General features: G+C 38.5%; 1 protein-coding gene across 1 annotated transcript in view; it reads right to left on the reverse strand.

Annotated features, from left to right (window-relative positions):
• The window catches only part of CEMIP2 (cell migration inducing hyaluronidase 2), a 60,272-nt gene extending 55,925 nt beyond the window's left edge, over positions 1–4,347 (reverse strand). The window contains exon 1 of the mRNA XM_061470800.1: positions 4,219–4,347. The gene's annotated coding sequence lies outside the window, so the exon portion shown is untranslated. The remainder of the gene's footprint in view (positions 1–4,218) is intronic.
• Between the last annotated feature and the right edge of the window lie 15,860 nt (positions 4,348–20,207).

Consider the following 20,207-nt stretch of genomic DNA (forward strand, 5'->3'; position numbering starts at 1 on the left):
CAATTAAAAAAACAAAACAAAACACCAAAAAAGCCCAGTTTTCTGTTCTCACTAGTTATAGAATTGAACACTTCAAAAGTATTACTCTCCAGAAGCTTTTGTTTTTCATTAACATGAAGCGCTGCTTATCCACTTGAAAGTTAGGAGTCCAGGACAGAAAGTATACGCTTCATATATTTGTATACAGAATGAAGAAACACAGACTGCTGATCAGCATTTCCAGTCGTAAGCCTGCTAAGAGCTCATTTCAGTGATACCTGGGTAGCTGTTTGCTAAGACTACTGTATGGGGGCATAAAGTAGAACCACTTCTACATACCTTAAGTATGAAGTTAAATATATTGCATTATATATGTGTCTGGTTGTGTATCTTAGGAAACACACACAATACGTACTTGTCAGTCTTAGGCAAAACTGAAATACCTGCCAGCTATAAGAACACTTGACCTCTTATAGAATGAAATTACCACATTACAGATACAATTTTTAAGAGTTGTACATTTGAATAGAACAATGCCTAAACTCTCTAAGTATGTGAAAGATTGGACTTCAAGGTTACCTGAGTATTAGAAATCCCTATATCAAATCCAAATGGCACACTAAAGCATTACATCTCCATCTGATATGACTTCTGTCATTACAATGCTTTGGGTTTAAAGAGACAAAACCTTGGCCAAGTGTATAACCTGAAGCTTAAAAGTAGCAAAAGATAGGCTTAAAAGAAGTCATTGATGCAGTCACTACTTCATTGAAGTCTGATGATTTCAAAATAAGCACAAAGAAAACCAACTTTTGTCCTTTTGAACAAAAAGAGGTACTAGGAGGTGGGGGAGCAGTGGTAAGTATACCCAGTAACTAGTTAAAATCACGTCATATTTTCTGAATTTCAATTCAGAAAACCTCACTGATGGTCTACTGAGATAAGAGAGGAAACATGCATATTTCTTTTCCTCATTTAAGCCTTTCTGGCATATGTCCCAGGTACTCTGTGGTAATACCTTTTCCATATAGTAGCTGTGTTTTAAATTATCACACTAAACACATGGATTTTTAATTACCTCTTTGGGAGTCTAACACATCAGGTGGAAAACCCAAGTTAAATTCCTGACATAATATGAAGGCTGTCTAGGCTGAGGGGAGGTTTGCTCTTAGAATCATAGAATCATAGAATAGTTAGGGTTGGAAAGGACCTTAAGATCATTTAGTTCCAACCCTCCTGCCATGGGCAGGGACACCTCACACTAAACCATATCACCCAAGGCCTCGTCCAGCCTGGTCTTGAACACTCCCAGGAATGGAGCATTCACAGCCTCCCTGGGCAACCTATTCCAGTGCCTCACCGCCCTAACAGGAAAGAATTTCCTCCTTATATCCAATCTAAACTTCCCCTGTTTAAGTTTGAACCTGTTACCCCTTGTCCTGTCACTACAGTCCCTAGTGAAGAGTCCCTCCACAGCATCCCTATAGGCCCCCTTCAGACACTGAAAGGCTGCTCTGAGGTCTCCATGCAGCCTTCTCTTCTCCAGGCTGAACAGCCCCAACTTTCTCATCCTGTCTTCATATGGGAGGTGCTCCAGTCCCCTGATCATCCTCGTGGCCCTCCTCTGGACTTGTTCCAACAGTTCCATGTCCTTTTTATGTTGAGGACACCAGAACTGCACACAATACTCCAAGTGAGGTCTCACAAGAGCTCACTTTTACCCCTTGGTAAAAGCATGTTCCTACTTTAACATACTGTGCTTCAACCAAAGCTAACAGCAGTTAACAAAATACAACAACGGCTCAGGTGTTCAGAATGCATACTGGGGGGAATGTAGAATCAATTAGTAACCAGGTTTTAGTAAGGAACAGTTTCAGTGCACCATCTTCCCTGGCCCAGTGAAGGATCATGCCTTTTTTCTTTATGTATGTCGGAAGAAACCCATGTACAATTCTTTTGCTTTTTGCAGGTCTACAAAAAAAGTGTGGGGAAAGTTAGTAGAAAATTCATTTATTATTACTAAAATTAATAAGATTAAAAGCCAACAGTAAAACCCTGTGTTATGCAGCAAACACATTCACCCAGGAGTTTGGAAGTCTGGATTTAGTCTTTATGTGAAAAGTCTTTTAAATTGGTGACAATGACTTTCCCTCTCAGTAGTGATGCTGACCAGAGACACGGCCTCAAGAATGCATTATCTGCTCTGGGTGCTTCAAGAATTTCAGCAACTTCCCTAAAGCTTTCCCTAAGGACCCATTACTGAGTTCTGCCTGAATCATACCTTTCATAGTCACCCCCTTCACTTTGGCGGTAACCAAAAATTTTACAATGGGGAAACGTCAGAATTTCAATATTCTGGGTCTTATAAAGACGAGAAATCATTGAAACCTGACAAGAAAACCTGATAAATTTTTAATGTCTTCTTAATTTTCTCCTCTGTAATAAGATACTGACAGTGAATCGGCAAAAGAATTTCAAAATTCCTATTAATGCAAGGAGCATAGGCTGCACTGAAAGTCAAGAAGAGGATTCGTAAGTTGGCTTTTAAAAAAAGTAGTTGAAAATAAATATAAAAAGAAATTTGAATGGGGTAAGTGTGAGGAACCAGATACATGTAAATGGAATACATGAAGGAGAGCAGATAATTGAGACAAAAGGAAAAATTAAAAAAAAAATTAAAACTCCCCCACAACTCAAATAAGGAAGCTGTATTTTGCCTTTTTTACTTCTCCTAAAATGCAGTTTGATGAAAGACAATATACAAGATATTAATATTTCATTAATTTTTACTATAATCTGAATAAAAGTCACAATTCCCTACCAAGTCAATCCATTCATTCACACTAAGAAACACAGACACTATTTCTCATTGTGCTTACATTTTTTGTTTAGTGTTAATAAAAATGTGATTGTCTTCTGTACTTAAACACTTCTTCCTTGGGAAGGCTGCTTTGAAGGGTGTCCACCTTCCAAGTCAGTTTAATATTTATTTTAATATGACATTTATGCAAATTTTGCTAGCAAACTGTAATAATCAATTTGGTTTGTATGTAAGGGAAATACTGATGGAAACTGATTGCTAAATAGGTTGCCAGAAGCATAACTGTAAGGACTATTGGTCCTATTTGCTTGTTTGGTCAAGAAACATATAACATAAACTGTTGGACTAGTCAGTCCCATGAGAGCCAAGTTTGGAGTGCTATGCTCATAAGTCAAGAGCTGCAGTCTGGGGACCTTTACACATGTCAGAAATATTTTATATGCAACAGATTATGAGACATTTCATAGTCCATGAAACAGACTTAAAATTGTTATACACATAATTTCCTACAAATTGTTTGCCAGACTTTAGTTAAGACGATTTGATCTCTGATCATCTGTATTTGATCTTACCTGCTTGATATAATTGCTTTTAAAGTATGCACATAATATTTCTATGTAATACATTTCTGACCTGAATTTTTTGCTCTTTATTTTTATCTTAACAGAGATTGAAATTGGTTAAGACTCTGTGAAATTTACAAGAAAAAGATCAGAGCTTAAACTACAGATTTCAAATCTGCAGTCACATTAGCAGGTATATACAAGTAAGCCAGATACATGACAAAATTGCTGGATTTTAATCTTTGAGAAAGATGGAGAAAGTGGAGTCTGACTTCCACTGTAGAGAAATACATTTTAAGCACTTTGCCTTTATGGGCATTTATTACCTACCTAATTGAAGAGACAATATAAATATTTGTGCAAGTAGAAATGCTCAGGAATATGACATAATTAAAAAACATTAATAAATACCTCTGAAAAAAAAAAACCACCCCAAACCCAAGCTATATTGCTTCTAGATTGTTGGCCAAAACAGATGTGAAAATTTCTGAAAACCTGTAGCTGCTGGTAATGCTTCCTCCTAGAATGAACATATGCCGATAGAAATACTTTTCGTGTCTTTGAAAATGCAACACATAAATTGCAATGCTGGACTCCATAGTAACATTCATTTCTATAGCATTAAATCCAAGTTTGGAACAGAACTTTCCATCAAAAACTGCAAGACAGATTTCTTGCACAAGGTGATTTGCTACTGCAAATCTTTGTACAAAGCTTTTGGCTTGCAACTGTAATACGCATCCAGACCACAGACCTCAAAGTTACACTCTGATAAAAACTTCTCTAAAATTCAGTGAAAAAACATTTGACACACTTTAAAGTAATATTGTAAAATAAGTCAGTTTTGTTGCTTACCTTGTTTTGTACCAAATCAGTCATATGCACACATAAAACTGAAGGGGTTTGTTTCCAGTAAGTTCTCGTTTTTCTGTCAATACAGTATGTCAGCAAATAGTTGACTGAACCTTTTTCCTTTTGGGAAAGAACAATACAAAGGCTAATCATTGTTACAGGAAAAGTTATCTGTTGGGTCCCCTGTGTAGGATATCATCCTGACCTTTTGTTTTTTACAGAAAACTGGAATTGAAGTGTCTCATATGAATGACAGCCAAATGTAAAAACAAGAAGTATTTGTTTGCCCATCAGAAGTGAATCCTTTGATTCTCAGAGGTGTATTTGCAGTGTTGCAGAACATGTATCACTTTGAACAACTGGAAGTTCAGGTTGCGATATTCAATAATCCTAAAAATCATGCCACTTTTAAAGTCAATTCCTAAAATGAGAGCTTGAGGTGACAGCACAATGACCATTACTGGCTTTGCAGATCTCTTTCTTGAAACAAAAATAAAGTGATCTGAAAACAGAACTCCCTACACCAGAGCAGAGGTTCATCTAGCAAAGTAGCCTGTTTCCAACATCAGCTGATGCCAAGAGATGACAACAGTATGAAAAAAGTTAAGTAACATCCATCAACAGATGGCAGACTACTTCCCCATCTTCCAATGATTTGCAGCTTTGGGTCACCACTGATATACTTCTTTTTTAACAATTCCTTTTAAAATAATCTGTTGCATTCTGAACTCACATAAGTTCCTAGCATCCATGACATCCTGTGACAAGGAGTTCTGCAGTATAACTGCTTCTTGTAGGAAGAAACACCTCTTTCTGTTAGCCATGGAGATTTTACTTACTTGTTTGATATGATACCCCATGATTCTTATGTTAAAAGGAACAGCCATTCATTATTTACCTTCTGATGATCTTAAAGGTCTTCTACAACCTTGTTGATTCTATGATTCTACATGTAATTCCGTCACATTCTCCCATATTTATCTCTTCTCCAATCTAAACATAGTAACAAAATATGCCTTTTTGTCGCTTACATGGAAGCTGTTTTATATCTCACCATCCTTATTGCTCTTTTGCCAGTTTTGCTGTACCTTTTTTACAAGACAACTGAACCAGAACTGCAGTGGGCTACAGAATGTAGGCACCTTGGATTAAAAAAATCTGCTTTCTTGTTACTCTTGTCTCTCCCAAAATCATCCTAAAGTTTTCTTGCTTTCTTGGCCACCTCTGAACAGTTGAGCTGTTCACATAGTAGTATTCATTTAATGCCAAGACCTTATTTCTGAAGAGTTAACGCTTTAGAACGTGTAAATGTTCTCTTCAATCTTAAATAAATCTTAAATAAATCTTAAATAAACTTTTATTTAAATAAACTTAAAAGCTTAAATAAACTTTAAAAAAAAATATCTTAAATAAACTTTATTCAAGATTTCCCAATAGCTTTTAAATACCATATGCTACCACAATCAGATCAATATGCTTCTAAGAAGGAGCTACCCTTCAGACTAATTGCATGTTCCTTTTCTGTGTCTGTTACAAAATAGGAACAATGCAAAAATGATAACCTTTGCAACACACCAGCCCTTTTACGAAAGCAGAACTTCAATTCCCTGTTGTCCCCTCAAACACTGTCATTTAATTTTAGATAAACAATGAGGGGAAAAAAAACAACCGAAACAACAGGAAAAATATCTAATAAAGTATGTAACATGCTCAAGACAAGATCAGTGCAAGCTTGACATTCTTTATACGCTTAAGGCTTGATACCACTAGATCAGGAAGGTTTTTTCTGCTGACCCCTTAATTTTCCTTCAAGTTCTCTTGCTGCCAACCTGTTGTTTCTCTCTTACTTTTTGGTCCCACTCCCTTCCCCTATTGCCTATTTTATGGCAGCAGAAGTACATTTACTAAGGAAGCCAGATGTACATGTTGGACTGACACCAAAATTTTATAGCTAAGTCCTACCTCCACAGAATTCAATGAAGCAAGCTACATGGAGCAAGAGGACAAAAAACCCCCAAAAAATAAAACCCCCCCAAACCAAAAACACAAACAAAAAAAAACAACACCCCCCCAAAACAAAACAATAAAACCCCACAATCAACCAACCAAACAAAAAACCCAACACCACCACCCCCCCCCCCCAAAAAAAGGGAAAAAAACCAAAATTAAAACCAAAAACCTACAGCTGGGAAGATACCTCATATTTGTACATAATACATCCAAAACTCAGACAGCAAAGATTTTTTAGACAATGAATTCTCAGCTGAAACTTCAAGCTAAGCATACAGGTAGAATAATACCTGTCAAAGCAATTTTCTCTATTTCTGAATTACAGCACACACTTTATGGGGGTGAAAAACTTACTGTAATTTAAGCTAAACCATGAGAAAAACAATGCTACAGTTGAGGGTGTACAAAAAAGCCCCACACAACCAAGCATTTAAAGAATCAGAGGTAATGACTGCACAGGAACAGATATTGAACAGAAAAGGTCCTGCTGGTTTTATGTATCACACAGCCTGCCTACAAGAATTGTTTGGACAGTGTTTTTCACTAAGCATGCTGTTTTGCTACCATATATTTACACTGTTTACAAGCATAAGAAATGACCAATGGTGCTGAGCTAATGCAATGATCAAACCTTTCCATGAGTTCAGACAAGGCCTAAGCAATGCAGCAGCTTCTCATTGACTTTTGCTGCAGGGATGAGCTTCATGGAAGTTTTAGGCTAAACCTCTACCTGTACATGAACCAGATTCATGCTGTAATCCTAACAAAATAAGAACAAAGGCGCCGTTGAATTTGGTAAATAAAAACTTAATGTGTATGATGAGAACCACTTATACTTTCAGAAAAGGAAGTGGTTTTCAGCAGGACTAGTCAGAAGATTTGTGTCCTCTCCTTGAAGCACTCAGCAATTGCAATATAAGCCCTTAAGACATTCACAGTCCTGCTAATAAAAAGGCAAAGTTGGGGATACTGTTGTTTCCCAAAGCTATGGATACTTTCAGGTCAACTCTTTTCTATGCACAAGCGGTTATTACACAGTTATAGATATTAGCAGGATGTTTGTTATTATACTTCATTTCAGTTATCTAAAGTCTAACACTTTTGACGTTACTGTTTCAACTCATACACGTTTCAGGATATAAAAACCGAAGCCTACATGTGAATTACTGTACTGGTTTTGCATGGGAAGATTTTAGTAGTGGCGGGGCTGCAGGGGTGGTTTCTGTGAGAAGATGCCAGAACCATGTCTGATAGAGCCAATGCCAGCTGGCTCCAAGAAAGACCCACCTCTGGCCAAGGCCAAGCCCATCAGTGATGGTTTGTAGTGCCTCTGTGATTATTAAAGAAGGGGAAAAAACTGCTGCACAACAGCAGTCAGAAGAGAGGAGTGAGAGTATGTGAGAGAATCAGCTCTGCAGACACGAGGCTCAGTGCAGGAGCGGGGAGGAGGTGCTCCATGAACAGGAGCAGAGACTCCCCTACAGCCAGCAGTGCAGACCATGGTGAGGCTGTCCCCCTCCAGCCCATGGAGGTCCATGGTGGAGCAGATTCCACCTGCAGCCCATGGATGACCCCATGCTGGAGCAGGCAGATGCCCAAAGGAGGCTGTGATGCCATGGGAAGACTGTACTGGAGCAGGTTTCTGGCAGGACAGACTGGTCTGTTCCTTAAGGACAGCACCCCATGGAAAGGACCCATACTGTAGCAGTCTGTGAAGAACTGCGGACCATGGGAAGGACCCACACTGGAAAAGTTCATGGAGGACTGTCTTCCATGGGAGGGATCCCATTCTGGAGCAGGGGAAAAGTGTGAGGAGGAAGAAATGGCAGAAAAAAACATGTGATGAACTGGCCACAGCTCCCATTTCCTATACCCCTGAAAGCTCAGGGGGAGCAGGCAGAAAATCCAGGAGTGAAGCTGAGCCTGGGAAGAAGGGAGGGGTGAAGGGAAGATTGTTTAAGAATTATTTTTTTTTTTATTTCTCATTATCCTACTCTGATTGGCAATAAATGAAACTAATTTCTCCAAGTTGAGTCAGTTTTGCCCATGAGGGTGACTGGTGAACGATCTCTCCCTGTCCTTATCTTGACCCATGAGCCTTTCATTGTATTTTTTCCCCCTTGTCCTGTTAAGGAGGGGGTGTGGGAGAGTAGGTGGGTGGGTACCTGGTGGCCAGGCAAGGTCAATCCACCACAATTACGTAGTAGCTTCATCTTTGTGGCATGTCGTTTTAATTGAAAGAATTTCAATTTAATTGAAAGACCTCTGCACTTGTTTTTATTGAATTCCAAAAGGTTCCTCTCTGCCCAACTCTCTTGCCTATCCAGATCTCACTGAATGGCAGCACAGCATCCTGGTGTAACAGTCACTCCACCCAGTTTTGTATCCTTCCCAAATCCTCCCAGTTGCTGTTCCTTCATCTGGATCATGGATGAATTAATTGAGCAAGACTGCACTCAGTACTGACCCCTGGGGTACAACACTGGCTAGAGGCCTCCAACTAGACTCTACACCACTGATCACAGCCCTCTGAGCTCTGCCATCCAGCCAGTTCTCAATCCGCTTCGCTGTCCACTTTTCTAACACACACTTCTTGAGCTTACCTGTGAGGATGTTATGGGAGACAGTGTCAAAAGCCTTGCTGAAGTCAAGGTACGTAACATCCACTGCTCTCCCCTCATCTACCCAGCTAGTCATTTTGTCGCAAAAGACTATTAGATTCATTAAGCATGACTTTCCCTTGGTGAATCCATGGTGACTACTCTTGCTAATCTTTTTTTCCTCCACATATTTAGGGGTGACATCCAGGATGAGGTGTTCCATCACCTTTCAGGGATGGAGGTGAGGCTGACCAGCTGGCAGTGTTCTGGGTCCTCCTTCTCACCCTTTTGAAGGCTGGAGTGACATTGGCTTTCCTTAAGTCCTCAGACACCTCTCCTGTTGCCTATTATATTTAAAAATTATGGTGAGTTGATTAGCAGTAACATCTGCCAGTTCCCTCAGCATGCATGGTTGTATCCCAATGGGACCCATGGATCTGTGGGTGTCGAGTTTGAGTAAATGATCTCTAACGTGATCCTCCTTGACCAAGAGAAGGTCTTCCTTTGTCCAGATTTCCCCTCTTGCCTCCAGGGATTCTTGAGCGCTGACCTTAGCAGTAAAAACTGAAGCAAAGAAGGCATTCTGTAACTTGACCTTCTCTGTATCTTTCTTCACAAGGGCATCTGTCTCATTCAGCAGCGTGTCCACAGTTTCCCTAGTCTTCTTTTTGCTACTGATGGACTTGAAGAAACCCTTCTTGTTGTACTTGACATCCCTATTCCATATGGAACTTAGCCTTCCTTGTTGCATCCCTACATACTCTGACACTGTTCCTATATTCTTCCCAAGTGGCCTGTCCCTTTTACCATGTTCCATAAATGTCCTTCTCCTGTTCGAGTTTTGCCAGAAGCTCCTTGCTTATCCATGCAGATTTTCTGCCCCTTTTGCTTGATTTCTCACTCATAGGGATGCACTGACCTTGAGCTTGGAGGAAGAGATGCTTGCATGTTAATTGATTCTCTTGGACACCCTTGGCTTCCAGAGCCCTAAACTATGAGGTCATTAAAGCCGAATTCCTCACAACAGCACTAGCCATGAGGCCAGAACTTTATCTGCAATGTGCACCTATATCTGGCTGAACCCTTTCCTCTAGCTGGAAGAAAAGGTAACCTGTGCATCAGTATTTTTCACTCGCACCCCCAGGGCTTTATAGTCTTCCTCTATTCTGGCCAAGTTCTGGCTTGTGTCATTTGTGCCAGTACAAAAGCATAGCAGTGGGTAGCCTGTGCTCTTGACAAGTTGTGGCAGTCTTGGCAACATCTCAGACATTAGCTCTGGAAGGCAGCATACCTCTTGTGACTCCCTGTCAGGCTGGAGGATGGGTGCCTCAGTGCCCCTTAACAGAGACTCACCCACTGTGAGCACTTTTTTCTGTAAAACACCAAAAAGATCCTATTTTTTTTTTGTTGTTGTATTTACAATTCAGTTTCTTAGGTTTCTTGCAAAATACCACATGAATATATTCAGGAAATGTTAATATCTGCCTTAGAAAGCCTGCAGCTCTACAATTAATTTTCAAAATAGGGACTGCATATCAACTCAATGACAGAGTCCACTGACTGGTACAACAAAATACATGAGATGTAAAATAGCTCTCATGTGTCTCATGGGTGCTAATGCTGAAGCTGAGTAATCAGATTTTAAAGTGAAATATTAGTAATTACTTTATTTCTGACTGGAAAAAAAAGAAGTTACTATGGCTGATGACTCCCCATCACTGTTGGTTTTTGCCATATTCCAATCCAGATTTGGGGTGGAACAGATACTTGCTATCTGGCACTGCCTGCCTGGAGAATGAGGTTTCTCCCTCCTTTTAAAGAATTTCTATCCTAGTATACATGATGTCCCTTTCACTAGCCAAATCTTCAAACACTTTCTCAATGAGGAAAGCAGAGGAGCTACAAGCTTTCTCTTTCTTACTTAGTCAGTAAAATGCTGACTTTTTCATATGCAGTTGACATCTTCACAGAAGGCTTGTTCCTGTCTTTGGAAGAAAGAAATCAAGTTAGAGAAGTATTTAAGATCTGAATGGAACTGTCAGGTGAAGGCCATTTTTGTTTCCCATTTTTATTTCCCTTGTACGTGAATATGGCCTAGGAATAAGAAAGCCCTTGAAAAAATGATGATTTGTAAGCCTTGCGCAGGAACTGGAGGGAACAGAAGCTTAGGATGAAATTCCTCATAGCTTAAGGCTCTTCTAAATATTCAGATAATGGCAACGGAAAAACTGCATCTTTCTATGGACCGGGCAAATCTAAAGCATGAGACTGCCCCACTTGATATGTGGCTGACACTTAGCAACATATCTGATTTTCCAGTTACAGTGCTGAAATCTCTGGATTACAAATGGCTTAAACTCAGAGAAGTCATGGAGTTACAAAGCTATGATCTTCCCTGTCACATACCCAAAGGTGCCTCTCAGTTGCGGCCTTGGGCACCTGTTCTTGGCCATTTGAGCCCCAGCATGTGGAATATCAGAATTGGTCCTGCAAGTAGCAGCGCATAAGGAAAAGTGCAAACTCAAGCACATTTGATGCTGACAGCTCCCATGCTGCTTTCATTAGCTTGAAGTTTAATTAAATATTTGTCTTACAGTCTCTAGACATTCTATTCTCTGTAGAATGCTACAGCTACATCACAATCTAAGATTTCATTTAAAAATGACGTATTTTTAGCACCTGTTTTGAAGCTAATGCTTGGCAATGTGAATTTTGAGTCCTCTGCAGGTTCAAAACACAGGAGTTAAAGAAAAAAGAAAAAAACAACCCAGGCTTGGGTTAGTTTGTCTTGAGGGATAAACTCACGACTTTCTGTGGTCCAGCATATGTTTTTAAGATACCGGATTGGGCTGGGCTTGAGTTCACTAGTTCTTCCTTGTTGAAAAGACTCATAAACATCCTCAGGGAAATAGATCTCTTATAAAACTTTGCAGAATGCATTCTGTTTGTAACTAAATTCCAGACACACTATCTACACACAGCTCTATAGGAAACTTTATTATCTCATTGATAATATCATTTCTATTTCACAATGCAGTATTGTCTTCCTATCATTCTGCCAGTATTGTCTCACAAACAGTACAGTCATTAAATACTACTTAAAGGGTAGCAGACAGCTGACAGGATACAGAACCTTTTATCTTTTGAGTCAACTTCAACCACTATGCCAGCAGATGAAAACCATGATGGATTTCTGTTTATAAAGTGAGTTAAAAACAAAGCACAGAGGAACTGTCTGATGCCACCATGGGGAAGAATACTGAAGACAAGCAATCTTCTCAATCCAATCTATGCAAACCAATGGTAGTTTTGTAACAATTATTGTCTTATTTGATATTCTGAGCAGAAAGGTCATGATCAGGAAGATTAAACACATCACAGATCTTTTGGGGATCTACCCACTCTGCTTCAGTCATCAACAAGGACAGTCAATACCATTGATGAACTCTTTCAAAGAAAACATGTAAAATTATAAGGAAGTCAGAAGGAAACACTAACCTGCAAGTGTGTATTTGAAATATAAATTAATTTAAAGAGTCTAATATTTGCCACTGTTCATGCTGGCATAAATTCCTACATTCCTACAGCACTCAAACCTAGAGCCTTTCCACTGAACTGAAGACTCTATCAGCTAAACTGCTTGTAACACATTCTTCAGCTCAGCATGTTACATGTCTTAATGTCTGGTGATTCAGATTTATGTCAGCAAAGGGAAAAAAGCAAGTTATAAAGTTTTCAGTTGTAATCTAACCTAAAAATACATTTAAATAATCCATTGTTTTAGCATACTTCTGTTTCACCATCAATATTTGCCTTTTGTCCGCTGCTTCAAATTGCTGCTACTAGGCATAAGAACATGAATTTTATAAATATTAAATATAAATTGTGTTAAACAGAGATAGAAAAATATTCTTTAAATAGACACCTATGCTCATCTTACACTTGTTACCTTTTCATAACTTTTGCTGTATGAATTTCCACAAGAAAGCACATGGGAAGATGACAAAATGAAGGCAGGTATCTGCAGACTTACCCTTCTCAAGCAAGCCTGGTCTGATTTATTACTGAAGTTTTGACTGTCACATAAATGTGTTAAAATAAATATATTCAAAATTAAGAATAAACACAGAAAACTGTAACATTATCCCTGAAGCAGTTAATCTATTCTTATCTGTGCAACTGAAAGCACGATTGCAGGTCTAATTCAAAGGACTTACACAACTCCAATTTGCTGCTGCTGCTTCAAGAAGACTCTTGGAAAAGTACAGGAGACTTTAAATAGAAGAAAATTCTCAGTCTTTAGCAAACACTTTTAGGTCTAATTTGGTTGCACCAGGACTAGAAACTTCTAAAGTCATGGCCGCTGCCTTTGGTAAGATATGCGTGTTTTATAAAAACTGTTATTTTCATCCTTGCAGCTGGTAAAAGTAAGATGAAAAGACCCTAGAGAATGTCAAGTGTGGTCAGACTGAATGATAATGTATTCTATTTTGACTGTGCTAACTATCTGTATCACGATTTGTTCCTGCACAATACTGGAAACAGATTCCACTGCCACAAAGAGACGAGACAGCTCTGCAGCTTGTGGTATCACCAAGGTATCAGAAATGTCAGCAATAGATTCAGAGAGAGCTCATCATAAAGCTTTAGACATCGCATTAGGGCCTAGCCCAGTGACCTGCAAAGTACGTGTGGGGGAATGAGTACATCCCAGGTTGTATGCAAGACAGTCCACTGGGGTGCAGGAATATGTTACCCTTAATAACTTTTTTTTTTTTAATAGTGTTTGTTTCATCTTTATAACTTTTTTTTTAATTTCTATTTTTGTATATATTTTATAATGTATATGTTAGTACAATAGTACACATATATAATTTATACATAAATAAATATACATTTATCAGGGGTGCATGCTCAAAGATGTTTTACTGATAGAGGAGTGTGACCAACAATGTTTGGAGACCACTGGTCTAAACCTAGTACAGTAATGGTATCAATGAATAAAAGTAAAGGATGTGCCATCATTACAGTTAAATTGTTTTATCAGAATAAACTGACTCCTCAAAGACATATGACAAAACACAGGAATTGGAAAAAAAGAAGTCAATTTGTCAGGTTTCCCCCCTCCTCTCCTTTCCGCTTCCTTTTATTTTCCCATTTTCTTCCCCTCTGCTTTTCATTATATTTGGCACTTTTCCATCTATTAATTCCTCCGATCCCATTTGGATTAGTTACATTTTTCTTTCAGAAATGTTTTCTTTTATAAAGCCAAAGGCTCTCAGCTCCTTTTGTCTTTTTCTTCTCATTTTTTTCTCTCATTTTGTCTAATTCTGTCACAATTTCTCAGTATTTCCAGCATCTCTCCTTTTTCTGTTTCACTCTGCTTTTTTTTTTTTTTCTGCCCTTTAACTAACCACAAGCCCCTTTTATCTGATTTGCAGACCCATCTTTGGGCCTTCCCATTGCCTATTTCCTCTCCCTCCCCTGCTTAACCTTTTTTCTTTTTCCCTGGTGGGGCTTTATATTTTCCATGTCCTCTCTTTCCTGTTATTTTCTTTTCCCATAACAAAATGGAAGAGAAATACTTTGGAGTAGAGACATGCCTTTGTAGTGTTCTGTTTCCTCTAGCCTTCCTGCTACCTTTTCCCTTGGCAACAAATCTCCCCTTACGAAAGCAGGAATAGCTGACCATTTGCTGCAACAAGTTCCTTCCTGTCCAAGGTCCTCTGTGCTGCTGACATGCAGAATATGGCATGCAGCCAGTGAAGCCTCATCCACTTCTGGCAGCAGGTTGGAAGATTTCTGGGAGGATGTGCTGCCTTATAGGACTCTGAGTCTGGCATAGGAACAGCTAAACATAGTGTAAGGGTGAAAAAAGGGAGCAGGTGAGAATCTGCAGTGAAAAACAGGGGTTGTGTTCATCTGGAAGCTGTAGCTAAAGAATAAGGCAGTCTAAACTCCAGTAGAGACTTCCTGTATCTGCAGGTGCCAGTTACATGCCAAAGCATATTAATTAGAGTATTGTTACAGCAGCAATCATTGCAATAAGCAGTCTGGCAGCATGCGACTTAGTGGTCAAAAGCCTTTGAAGTCTAAGATTATTTATTAGTTGTTTCACTGCTGCTGCAATTTTCAAGAAGTCAGTATTGTAGGTATTTCAACACACACAATGACATGAAGAATTATCAGCTACAGTGAAGTGTAAGCCCAAAAATATTAATGTAGCTACTAAGGCAGTTGTTTTTCTTTAACTTAGAAAAATTCCCTGAGTTAAAAGAAAGCTTCACTACAGAAATTATCAATGTATATGCACACACTTGGTCAAAAATATCACATCAAAGTATTATAGTACGTTAGCAGGTAACTTTACTAACACATTAAAGATGAGTACTTAAATTAGTCTTCAAAACGATACACCGTTTTACTGCTTTAATTGTGTTAAAGAAAAATGTAAGTGCTTTGGAGAATTTTTTTTCCTTTTTTATCATGCTTCCTTTCAACAACATTTTTTTTCTGAGTGATTCTATTGCAGAAACAGCATCAGCCCCCACATTACATAAATGTCATTCCTTTTCTACACTAATGGTTTCAAAAGTTAATAAAAATATGTCTATCAAAGTATTGACCCATAATGTATAACAAGTGCTAAACTCTATATTTATACACTTGTGTCTATCATAGGTGCACATATTTTCAGTAATGCCATTTCTTTCTGCACTCCACTTACTGGTTCTCAAAAAGGACATAGCAGAAGACAACTAAAATGATTAAAGAGGAGGAGCACTTGCTTTACAAAGAAAAATGGAGTGAAATCTGCTAGGGGTAAGTTGTGTAAGATGACGGCAGAACTGTTCACCAAATCCTGCAAAGGCAAAATGGAGAACACTCATTTAGGAGTTAAATTGCTAGGTGATGGATTTAAAACAGATAAAAGAAAACATTTCCTTCAGAATGAGTAATGAAATTCTTGGATTTCTAACCATGGAACAACAGTATCAAGAAGTTCAAGACAGGGATAAACAAATTCACATACAAAAACTGTTCAAGTGGTTAGGTTTGGACGTACCTTTAACATTTCTAGTTCTGCAGTTTAGGATGCCAGTGGAGTATGAGAAGATCTGACAACAGAGGGCACCCAGGTCTGCAAACTATTCCTAAATAGCATCTCCGACTATCACAGTTGCAGACAGAATACTGGGACAGATGGACAACTTATCTGCATGCTAGGGCAGTTTTAAAGAGAATTTAATGATTTAATGCATTTACTGTGCATTAATAGCTAATCTGTTTGCATTTTCTGACCCCTGTGTAAGTGTAATACAATAAAAGAAATCTTGTGTTTATTGTGGGTAAGGTCACAGAGTTATTACAGAAAAAACTGACACGTAAGAAATTCATATGTTTGCTTAAGTAAAAACTATTGTGTCCTCATATCTGTTGCTGTGCATGCAGCCTACTTAGTGCAAAAAGCTACAATAATATGAAATGTAGATGTAGAAACAGATGTCTGCACGTTTCATGGAAGCCTAACAGAGCAGATCAGCTCCCATCATCAAAACAAATTGCTTCTTTAATTAGACCTACATAACAGGAAAAATGAAATCCTATGAACCGTAAAGGTAAACACAGAAAAACACAGTACTCAGTTAAATCATTCACTGTGAAGAAGCATCAAATCCTTGGCTATCATAAGCGATCGCACTAATAACTCCAATGAAACTATACAACAACTATATATCTAAAAGTCTTCTGTGCATTGACTGATGAATGGAAATATGTATATTTTAAATTATTAATAAAATACACAAACACGTATCTATACCTTAGTTATTACTGGTTACTTACAAAATCCAGGTGTTCACTGAAGTCACTGATTACAATTCAGAACAAGTGACAAAGTTAAATAAAAGAACAACAAAATTACTATTAAACACATACATTCTCATGGGTGGCCAAGTCCTTGCATACCAGACCCAGAAAAAGAGAGACAGCTTGGCCCAGAAAAGAAAGCTGTTGAGCACTGATGAAGCAATAATCAGACATAAGTCATAATACTTTGTTCACACATTAACACTTGTTTCGTATACGATAATTTTTTTAGAGTAGGTATTCCCCAAACATCCATGTAAACAAATCTATTTATGCAAATTTTTGTAGAAAGCAAGCGTAAATGTCACAGATCAGAGAGCCATGGACAAATACAATGTGATTTTGTTATCCATGAACAATGCGTTGCATAAGATGCACCTCCTTAATATCACTAAGTGAAAATCTATCATGACAGCTTGGAGTTAACATCTGCATTTTTCTGGATGTGCCTCCAGGACTGCATATTCACATTTGCCAGTCCTTATAATGGTTTTATCACACCTTCTATCTCATACCTCTGAAAGACTAGCTACTGACAAGTAAATCTCAACTTTTCCTTAAAACAGAACCTTCTAGCCTTTGTAACTACAGAAAAACACATGAAATACAGTGTATGTATTATCCTAACTGAATGCCTCCAACTATTTTTGTTCAGGAATCCTGAACAGAATGACAGGTTATCTATCACACACTTGCTATGATAGGCGAACTGAGAGAATGCTGGATTCTCTGACTTTTTCAAGCCTATTCTTTGCCTGTCCACCTGTTCTGGCTCCAAGTATAATTCCTGTGTTACACTACTTGAACTGCCCCAAAACTTCTGACAGGTTGTGACTTTTATTCACGCTTGTTGCTAACTATAAACGATACTCAACACAAACAATTCTGTTAAGTAAATCATGCAATACGTTGCCCTTCTCTATGCAGCACACTATAAAAGAGTTGGCTAAATACCAAATAAATAATTAAACTATATATTTAGTACCATTACATACCATCTCTGGCGGCAGAAAGGTCTGAAAACCACAATGCCTTTTGCCAGCTCTTATGTCTCCCAAATCTTTTGTGAATGTGTTTTTAACGAATTAAACCACCATCATTAACATAACAAAATAGCACCATCCTGCGGGGCCATTTCAAACCAGTGACTAGCACAGTTCTGCTACCTTTCTGAATAGCGTGCAGCATCTACCAAATGGACCTAACAAACTTATTTTAACCAAGATTTGAGGCAAGATCACTGCACATCAGATGCACCTCAAAATGAGCAATGCTCTGACAAAGCTGCTGGTGATTTTGAGTCCACGCTTGCCTTCGGATGGATTACAGCCCTTTCACATTTAAAGTATATTTAGGCTACAAGATCTTTAAAAGCAGATGACTTGCCCCACCAAGGACCTTTGCAATGCTTAGGATGCTTGAGAAAGACCTGCACTGCTGTTATTTGTCTTTAAGGTACTAGGTGAGTTACTGATCAAATACTGTTCTAGCTTAAGACTTATTTGGGTCTTTTGTATAATTCTGTTCTGGAAAAAAATAGTAAATCCACTATCTACCTGACTCCAGAAATTTTGGGGCAAAATATCTGTGGCTTTGTGGAGAAAAAAAAGTCTCAATATGACAATATGAAAGCCTTTTTTCATTTATATATGTCCACACAAATGGCTCCATTTGTATGGATATACCTTAGGTTCTAGGAGACAGGGCACAGCTACACACTTGAGATGTGCATAGCTTCTAGCATAATAGCAAGGCAAATTGATTTTCTCATCTTCAATAATCTCTTTCATGTCTTCTCTTCAGTGCTGAAGGTTAGAGAACTGTTTGCCCACTGTAAGCAAAAGAAACTGAAAATAAAACATTAAATTTACAACGATGTGTATGATACCTCATTTACCAACCATAAAACCTCTTCTAGGCAACAAAAACCCTTTTGAGGTTTTCTAATTATTTTGAAAAAATTAAAAAATTAAGACATCTTACTAATACCTCTAGGGAAAAGCTGATGCTGAGATTCTTCTTTAAGGTTGCCCCCTTCCTTGCTAACAAGAGTAATCAGATTCTAAGCACTCTTTTACACTATTCTCTTTCTTAAACCATTTTCCTTGACATTGTACAAGAAATATGCTATATTTTTACTTCCTTTCACAGAAAGAAAGAGAAAGTAGTCTTGCCTGAGAAACAAAAAGATTTATAAAAAAGGGAGAAGGAGTAGGTAGAATTCATTGTCACGAGAAAATGGAATTTCTTCCCTGGGAAACATTATTTCTATGGTGTTTTACAATTAATATTTTCCCAATGTAAATTGGTTAAGAAGTTTCATATGTTAAAAGTTTTAAGGCTACTTCATGCTGAAATTTCAATCTAGTGATACTTAAGCTCAACTTTCAATGACTGGAAAAAGTCAAGTGTTGTCAGAAGCGCATCAAGCCTGACACACAGCAACACATGAAAACCCTTTTTTTTTTTTCCTCCAATGAGAATATAAAGAACTTCTTTTGTCTTACAAAGACTATTCAAGTAGAACAGCTTTTTAACTAACTTTATTGAAACAGCCTCAAACAACCTTGTATCTGTTCAGTCCCCTCTGCTGTTTGCCAAGCAGCCAGCATAACAGTACCCAGGATAACAGTAGTTGTGAATTACACATTCCCACCTTTGAGAATGTTTAAGACCTTTTGAACACTTTTGATTTTTTCAGGATAGCATGCCTATGCTTTACATCTAGCTTTTCAATCTTCGCTTTGTAGTAGGCTAACAATGTGATCTTCGATAGCACTGTGGTATCAATTTTGGTATTAGAGTCAATCTCAGCCACAGCACACCTAACAGTGATGGTCTCAGGATTTAGACAGAATGGGCTTTTTCCACAGCAGTCTTTTTATTGTTTTCTGTTGCTGAAAAAATGTCAAAAGTAGGCAGCACGAAGTGAAGATAATACTTGTAACTAAGCAGTCTTCACTTGTGGCACACAAATGGGTGTAGCACCAACCATCGAAAGGATTTGCAGGCCGTACTTCACAAAACCACAGAATGGCTAAAGTTGGAAGGGAGCACTTGATATCATGCAGTGCAACTCCTATGTGGAGAGCAGGGTCAGCCAGAACAGGTTTCCCAGGGCTGGGCTCAGGCAGGTTCTGAGCATCTGTAAAGATGAGATCTCCACCACTGGTTCCAGTGTCTTGACCACCCTCCCAGAAAAAAAGAATCTTGTTTTCTGGTACTAAGATTGGATTTCCTGTTTTTTTCAGTGTGTGGTCATTGCCCCTTGTCCTCTCTGTGGGAATACTGGGGAAACCAGAGCTCTCTCCCCTCCCTCAGATACTCACACACAATTATAGCCCTCACAAACCTTGTCTTCTCCAGGCTGAGATGCTAAGAGAGCTCCAGCTCTCTCTATGTCTCTTCCTATGACAGGATCTACAGTCTTTCAGTCATAGCTGTGACCCTGCAGTGGGTTTGCTCCGGTACATCATATCCTCCTCAAACTGGGGAGGCACAGAACTTAGCCCA

This window comes from Pezoporus flaviventris, unplaced genomic scaffold, assembly GCF_033815535.1.
Source record: "Pezoporus flaviventris isolate CSIRO_AGI_PZ_B2104156 unplaced genomic scaffold, CSIRO_AGI_Pfla_v1 ptg000064l, whole genome shotgun sequence".
In the NCBI taxonomy this organism is placed as follows: Eukaryota; Metazoa; Chordata; class Aves; order Psittaciformes; family Psittacidae; genus Pezoporus; species Pezoporus flaviventris.